This window comes from Cryptomeria japonica, chromosome 11 (genome assembly GCF_030272615.1).
Source record: "Cryptomeria japonica chromosome 11, Sugi_1.0, whole genome shotgun sequence".
Lineage (NCBI taxonomy): Eukaryota > Viridiplantae > Streptophyta > Pinopsida > Cupressales > Cupressaceae > Cryptomeria > Cryptomeria japonica.
In genome coordinates, this window is record NC_081415.1 from 284049278 (window position 1) to 284058089 (window position 8812).

Below are 8812 nucleotides of genomic sequence, written 5' to 3' on the forward strand. Positions count from 1 at the left end.
TGTGAAAGGATGAAAGTGAATCCTGAAGGAGGGAGGAGCAATGTCTCTACGCATGGCGCTGGTGACCCAGTTTTCACCATGGTACTTGCCCAGGGCGCCATCGAAGTGGTTTTCACCGTTGGACGAAATTATTTCTCTTTACTTTTTTTTTTTTTTTTTTTTTTGTGTCACAAGGCGCCTGTTTGCCAGGTTTTCACCAAGTAACGATTTTTTGTTTTTATTATTTTTTTGTATTTTTGAAATTTTTTTTATTTTTTTGCATTTTTGAATTAGGATATTCCAAAGAGCTTATGTGTAGAACCTGCGAAGGTGCATGTTGTTAATAGGATCCTCCAAAGGTTCACCTTCTGTAGTTGAGAGCTGATATGCCCCAGATCCATAGGCTGCTGTAATGATGTAAGGACCAAGCCAGTTTGGTTCAAACTTGCCCTTCTTCTCTCTGTCTTGCTGATTCTTGGGATTTTCTCTGAGAACTAAGTCACCTACTTCAAATGTGCGAGGCTTGACTTTGTGATTGTAGCTGCGACTCATTCGTTGTTGGTAAGCCTTGAGATGATTAAAAGCAGTTTGTCTTCGTTCATCTAGTAGTTCTAGTTCTTGTAAGCGAGAGACCCTGTAATCTTCATCGTTGATGATGTTTTGCAAAGAGACCCGTAAAGAAGGTAACTCAACCTCAATAGGCAAGATGGCTTCAGCTCCATAGACAAGTGAGTAGGGTGTAGCTCCTGTAGGTGTGTGGACACTTGTGCGGTAGGCCCAAAGTGCAGGATTGAGTTGGATATGCCAATTACGGTCAGCGTCGTCAACTGTCTTTTTGAGGATTTTGAGAATTGTTTTATTAGATGCCTCAGCTTGGCCATTACCTTGGGGGTAATATGGTGTGGAGAAATGATGGGCAATATGGAAGCGGTCATAGAGTTCACAAACATCTTGATTTTTGAAAGGACGCCCGTTATCAGTAATAATGGACTTAGGAATACCATATCGGCAAATGATATAGTTAAGGATGAAAGTAGCAATTTGTTTCCCAGTGACTTGTGTGAGAGGCACAACTTCAATCCACTTTGTGAAATACTCTGTGGCTGTGATAATGAATTTATGACCGTTGGAAGAAGGAGGGTGAATCTTGCCTATGAGATCGAGTCCCCACTGACAAAAGGGCCAAGGAGATGCAAGTGGTTGTAGTTCTTGTGCTGGTGCATGTATGAGGTCTCCATGAATTTGACATTGCTTACATTTCCTGACAAACTGATATGAGTCTTTTTCCATATTAGGCCAGTAATATCCAGTCCTGATGAGTTTCTTGGCCAAGGTAGGACCACTAGCATGCGGACCACATATCCCTTCATGCACTTCACGTAACACAATCTGAGCTTCGTCGCTTTCTAAACATCTAAGAAGAGTGCCGTCTAGACCTCGTCGGTATAGGATATCAGCTAGAATGACATATCGAGAGGATTGGCGAATGAAAGTGCGGCGTTGGTTGTTTGATAGATCAGGAGGTAAGATATTGTCACGAAGAAATGTGAATATGGAACCATATAATTGGGATTCGGGACCAACAACGCATATCATTTCAGTAGGAGTGATCTCATATGAAGGAACCAACAGGTTGTCTACCAGGAACTCATAGCAAGTTTCATTTTGAGGTAGATCAATTAGTGAAGCAATTGTAGCCATGACATCTGCAGCATGATTTTGCTCTCTTGGTATCTGCTCAAAATCTATCTTTGTGAAGTGCTGTTTCAAATCATCTACCAGTTGCTTGTAAGGCATTAATTTTTCATCTTTTGTTTGGTAATCATCAGTTGCTTGACGGATGAAAAGTTGAGAATCCCCCAAAACACGAAGTTCTTGGATCTTCCACTGAACTGCAATTCGTAATCCAGTTGTTAATGCCTCATATTCCGCTATATTGTTAGTGCAAGGAAATGATAAGCGGTATGATTTTGGTATAGAATCACCTTGAGGAGTTATAAAGAGAGTACCAGCTCCTGCCCCATGCTGTGTGTATGAACCGTCAAAGTACAGTTGCCATGGCTTTGCATGTGATATTGTTAAAATGGATTCATCTGGAAACTCTGAATTTAGAGGAACATCATCTATCATGGGAGCATCTGCTAATTGATCCGCGATTGCTTGTCCTTTTATTGCTTTTCTATCCACATATTCGATGTCGAATTCACTAAGGATCATTACCCACTTGGCCAGTCGCCCAGTAAGTGTAGCTTTGTTGAGGAGATATTTTAATGGATCAATTCTTGCAATCAACTTAGTCTTGTGAGTGAGCATATAATGTCGTAATTTCTGTGAAGCAAAGACCACAGCGAAACATGCATGCTCGATTGGTGTGTAGTTTATCTCATATCCCACCAATGTGCGACTGATATAGTATACTGCTTTTTCCTTGCCGTCAGCTATTTGTTGTGCTAGGAGTGCCCCCAGTGCTGTTGGAGTAGCTGATATGTATAGTAACAAAGGCTGATCTAGAATTGGTGGCATCAAAACTGACGGATTCAAAAGATAATCTTTGAGTGTCTGAAAAGCTTGTTGACAATTGTCATCCCATTTGAACTTGATATTTTTATGTAGCAGGTGTTGAAAAGGATTACACTTATCTGCAAGTTGTGCTATGAATCTTCGTATAGACTAGAGTCTCCCTTGTAAGGATCGAAGTTGACTGATATTTCTAGGTGGCGGCATGTCCAAGATAGCCTTGACTTTTGCTGGATCGGCTTCGATTCCTCTTTTAGACACAATGAATCCTAGGAGCTTCCCGGAGGTTACTCTAAAGACACATTTCTTGGGGTTTAATCTTACCTTGTATTTTTCCAACTGATCAAAGATGACTGAAAGTATGTCCAAATGTGTATCTCTGTCTATTGATTTACCCAGGAGATCATCAACATAATCTTCCACGATTATGTGCATGAGATCATGAAAGATAGTGGTCATTGCTCTTTGATATGTAGCGCCTGCATTTTTCAGCCCAAAGGGCATGACGTTCCAACAGAAAGTTCCCCATGGACAAGTGAATGATGTTTTGTGTTGATCCTCGAGTGCAACCCTGATTTGATTATAACCAGAAAATCCATCCATTAAAGATAACATTTCGTGACCTACTGTGAGATCAACGATCAAGTCGATATTAGGTAATGGGAAGTCATCTTTTGGACAAGCTTTGTTGATGTCTCTGAAATCTGTACATATTCTGATGCTGCGATCTGGTTTACTGACAGGTACTAAATTGGAGATCCATTCGGGATAATCAATTGGGCGTATGAATCTGACATCCAATAATTTCTCTAGCTCTGCTTTGACTAGTAATGCCACTTGTGGATGCATTTTCCTTAATTTCTGTTTCACTGACTTTGCCCCCGGTTTGACTGTCAAATGATGCATTACCAAATCTGGATCTAATCCAGGCATATCAGCGTATGACCATGCAAAGTTGATTTGTCGTTCTTTGAAGAAGCTTATGAATTTCGACCTTTCGAACTTTGTCAATGATTGAGCCAGGAATATGTTGTGTGGAACTTCTTCTGTACCAATGTTTGTCTTGATAGTCTCCTCTACCAACATGGATGACTTTTCCTCATATGATGCTGGGAGAATGTCGAGCCTTCCATCTTCGGGTGCCTCAGAGAGGTTTTCGCCCTCAGATACGTCCTTTCTTTTTACTTTTTTAGAGTCAGATAGCGCCACAGCGTGGTTTTCGCCATAAGACCCTTGTTTTGTTCTTATTTTCACATTTTTGCGACTGGAAGGTCCGACACCCTCACCAAAATATGCCATGTTGTTGAGTTCTATGGTGTATCCTGCTTTGTGGTCCCTAGGGGGAAGATCATCTCGTATGCCAAGATAGTCGATAATAGCTTTGTCATTTTGAAATGTATCAAATTTTGCTGGTCCTTCATAATCCCAGTCAATGAGTTGGGGGTGAACAAGGGGAAGGCCTTTAATGTTTTCGGAGTTTGCAGGGCTAAGAGTGAAGATGTGGTTATATTCAGGTATATCGAGGCAATCATCGAGGTCATCGATGGCACTCTCCTCATCAGTTTTGATCGCAAGCGAATCTAAATTGTCATCACTAGTAGTGCCTTTGGGGACAGGTGTCCTTATCCTATGTGATTTCGACCTAGAACCTTGAGACGAAGACTGCGCGGAATCCTTATGGGTTGTTTCTTGACCAACTCTGAACCTTTTATAAAATTCCTCTTCTTCTGTGGGTTCATCTGGTTCTCTGAATGTCTCGGTGAGCTCATAGTCACTGGAGGATTTGTCTGAACCCCATTCCCATTCGTTGGAATCTGTGGAATAGTAATCTTCTTGTTGAACTTTGGCAATTTTGATTTGTGATGGTCCTTCTGTCCTTTTAGTATGGATCTTGGAAGTCCGAAAACCAAGTCCCTTTGAGCGTTCTCTTCTTACAGTCAATTCAGGTTGCAAGGGTTCCATAACGCCTTCTTTGCATAACCCAAGAGGGCTTTTTCCATCATATCCGAATCTTTGTAGAATCTTGAAGCCTTCGCCATATTTCTCATGGGGTATATTGATCTGATCTTGTGTGTCCTCTTCAATGTCTCTGTAAAGCATTTTGTATAAATCTTCTTCTTCTAGTTCACCCCATCTTTGAAAGGTAGTAGGATCCCATTTGAGTATCATGATGGATATTTGCTTGTTAGGATGTGGCCTTCCATATTCTTTTGGAGAGCTCATGACTTGTCGTAAATACATTGTTTGATTTAAAGTGTATTCTCCCATGCCTTTGTCCTGAAATTTGCCTTTAAGTTCACCTTGTTTTGATGTTGAAAGTTTCAATGACTCAGGGTCAATGTATGCCGAAGGAGCAGCTTCACGATTACTAGGAATGATGGTCTCAGTATGTGATCTCAGGTTATTGCAATATATGAATGGATTAGGATCACCGTTAGCTGTTACCTCGACTCCATTATGAGGAAACTTAATGCATTGATGATATGTTGATGGGACTGCCCTCATTTCATGAATCCAAGGACATCTTAGCAATATGTTGTATGTGAGATCTAGATCTAGGACTTGACAAACCACATCCTTTGTGACTGGCCCAATTCTTAGAGGTAAGGTGACTGTGCCCTTGGATGAGCACTCTTCATCATCATATGCCTTGATGGTGATTTGATTTGTTGAATTCACTGCTTTATCAGAATATCCCAATTGTTTAATGGTGCTCAATGTACAAATGTTTAGACCAGCTCCTCCATCTATCAGGACTCGCTTTATTCGATGTTTGTGTATGAAGGCTTCAACATGTAGTGGTGCATTATGTGGCTGACTTACGGAGGCGTCATCGGCTTCTGTGAATGTAAGGGAGTGTGGAATGGAAAGGTATCCCACCATGGCTTGAAACTGGTCCACGTTCAGATCAGTAGGAACGGCAGTGTCTCTCAAAATTTTGTCAAGAATAGCTTTATGAGCGAGGGATATGCGTAAGAGCTCAAGGATGGAGATGAGCGCGGGTGTCTTCCCTAACTGTTCTACAAGGTCATACTCAGGCTTGGTTGATGAAGGATTGGTATTTTTAGTAGAGGCACCAGGCAACGTAATTTTACCTCGATGAGTTGTAACATGACATTCAGAGGTATGTTCGGAAGAAGATCCAACACCTCTTAGGACAATCTTGGGTCTCTGAGGAGGATTCTCAGGATTTTTGTTCTTGATGGTAATAGTAGAGATATGATTGTCCATTGAGATGTGATTGATAGTTGAATCATAGTTGTAAGGTGCTCTAGTATAGTTGGCTTGATCATCTGTGACTTTGGCTTTTCCTTTGTCATGCTTTGGGAATGGTTCCTTAAACATTTCATGTTCTTGATTAGATGAGTGTCCCTCAATCTCAATATCACCTCTATCAATGAGATCTTGCATAATGTTCTTCAGTCGATGGCAATTACCTGTTTTATGACCCTTGCTCTTATGAAATTCACAATACTCATCATCATTCCACCAATTTGGTTTGACCTTCGGTTCATATGGAGGAAAATCTGGAACTGTGATCACTTTATTTGTTACAAGCTTTTTGAAGACTGATTCAAGTGGTTCTCCCAATGGGGTGTACGTCCTTCGTGGTCTAGAAGTTGTTTGAGTATTCACTTGATTGTTTGTAGAACTCGATCCCAAAAAGATGAACTTGGGTCTCACTGTATTGGCATCAACAATACCATCATTGACTGTGTTCTTGTTTTTATTCCAAAATCTTGGCTTGTCTTTTCCTTTAAAGTCATCTTTGGTCTCTTTGAATATCTTAATGACTCCTTGTTCAATTAAGACCTTTTCTATTGCTAAGCCCTTTTCAATAACATCCTTGAAGGTGGACAAACAAGCTTTCCTTAGATCATAGCCAATGTCCTTGTTAACGTTTTGAGTGAACATTTCTACCATTTGTTTCTGCGGGATTTCGCAAGAGCATCTGCTAGCTAGATTTCTCCATCTTTGTAAAAATGACACAAAAGATTCTCCTCCTTTTGCTTAGTATTGCATAGAGTAGTTACTGAGATATCTGTTTCTATATTGTAGGAGAAATGCTGAATAAATGCCTCTGCTAAGTCACCCCATGACTTAATACCAGGAGGTAATTGAGAAAACCATTCCATAGCTTGATCGCCTAAGCTTTGTGGGAACAACCTCATCAAATATGTTTCTTCTGCCGCTACCTCAATGTAGGCTGTGAAAAATTGTCGTATGTGTGCCTTGGGGTCTCCTTTTCCTCTATACTTGTCAAATTTTGGCGTCACAAAGTGTGCAGGAAATGGAGGCATTGGAATGCTCTTATCAAATGGATAAGGACATATGTCTCTCATAGTGTATGTTGGTTTTGGCGTACTCATGTCCTCCATTTTCTTTTGTAGATCTCTGATTTGTTGCTCCAAATTGCTCTTGGGGGGAGATCGATTTCTTGTAGCATATCCCATGTTTGAGACACCAATTTGAGGAGGAGCTTGTTGCATGTATGGATGATACTGATCGTAGACATGTTCATATGGAGGAGGTCTATATTGATGCGGCATATAGGGAGCACTTGGTATAGCTTCATGTTGAGGAACCCCATATCTATTTTGTGCGTGTATACCATATTCTATAGGCATTTCATTTTCTATTGTGTTGCCCCCAAATTTGACATGAGGTTTCCTTATGTCCAAATTTTGAGCATGCCTTTGAAAGTCCACTTGTTTTGATTGATCCATAGCTTGAGCATGTGATTGAGCATATCTATCTGCATAAGGCTTCCATAATGGTCTTCGAAGGTAAGTATCATATGTTTGAGCTTGTGTATGTGGGATTTCTGGTTTTTGAAGCAAAGCTGATGGTGATTTAGGTACCATATGCGGTCCTCTATTTCCTCCACTATTGGGTCTCCTTTGATCCATGTTGGAGTGAGTTTGTTGTGAGGGTCGGTTTTCCATAAGTTGAGACATGTCAAAGTCATGAGGTATTTTAGCTCCACTTTGTGCCATCATGTGTAAAAAGTACTGTCTATCCCTTCTCATTATCTCTTCAACCAATCTATTTAAATGAGGATTCATTATGGATTCTTCTACATCTGCTGATTGTATTGAAAAGTTGTCCACATTGTCATTGTCTGTAGCATTGTTGTTTGTAGTGTTTGCGTTTTCCACATTTGGATTGTTTCTATAAACATCCATGTCGGGCAATGTAGTGTGCTCAGGATTGAAAAATAAATCATTGTCATACTCATAAGAACTCATGTTTGTGGATTCTTGAGCTTCTTTAGCTATTCTCCTAGATTTTTGAAGGCGGGTTTCAGCCATGAACTAGGTGTTTGACCAAGATGTGAGAGACTAGATGAAAAATATGAAAAGAGTATGGAAGACCAAGAGTTGTATGAAGTGTAAATGAATCTTGAGGTGTACTTGCAATGTCCAAAGTGTAAGACCAATTATGTAAGTAGTAGAGTAGGTGTGACTTCCAAAGAGATGATAGTTTCTCTTGATGAGGTAAGTTGACCTTGACTCTAAGTAAGACCAAATGAGACCCAAAGGTAAGAAACCTTGATGAGGGACCACTTAGCAAAGTGTAGTAGTATGTAGTGTGTTGACAAAGTATAGTGAGGACAAGCAAGTGACCCTTTTGACTCAAGTTTAGACAAGTATGAATGTAAAATGAGATGTGAAGCAATGATGGACTGTATGAGACCCAAGGACAGGTTGAATGCTAGATGAAACCTGAAGAAACGACCTAGGAAGCTCAAGTATTCCGAAACTGATTTCCTTTGTTTGCTGGACTGTAAAGATTTTCAATTCTGGACACAGACGCTTCTGTATACTTCACAGATGCGATTCCCCGACACAGACGTGTCTCTGTTCGACACAAACGCTGTTAGAAACACAGACGCTATTCTGCCCTTCATAGACGCGCTTAGATGACCCAGACGTGGTTAAAACAGACACAGACGCGTTTCTGTAAACTTCATGCAATTTTTCCAATCTGTGAAATTGTTTTGTTGTGACCAAATCCGACTGTTTGACTATTTTTCGTGACAAGAGGACCCAATGTTGATGAGGACTCAATGTTTGCAAATGTTTAGACTCCAAAAGTGTGTTGTTTGATGTAAAATGTTTTGCATACACTTGAAGACACAAAAGACACAATGTTTTGTTGTTTGGTCTTGAATGTTTGAATGTTTAACACAAGACAAGCACAATTCTTATGGCTAGCCAAGACAATAGTTGTTGATCCCACATAGGGTTTTACCCCTGAGGCTACGCTATACAGAGCGGATACAAGGTGAAAGTTTGATAAATTACAAGGTGTA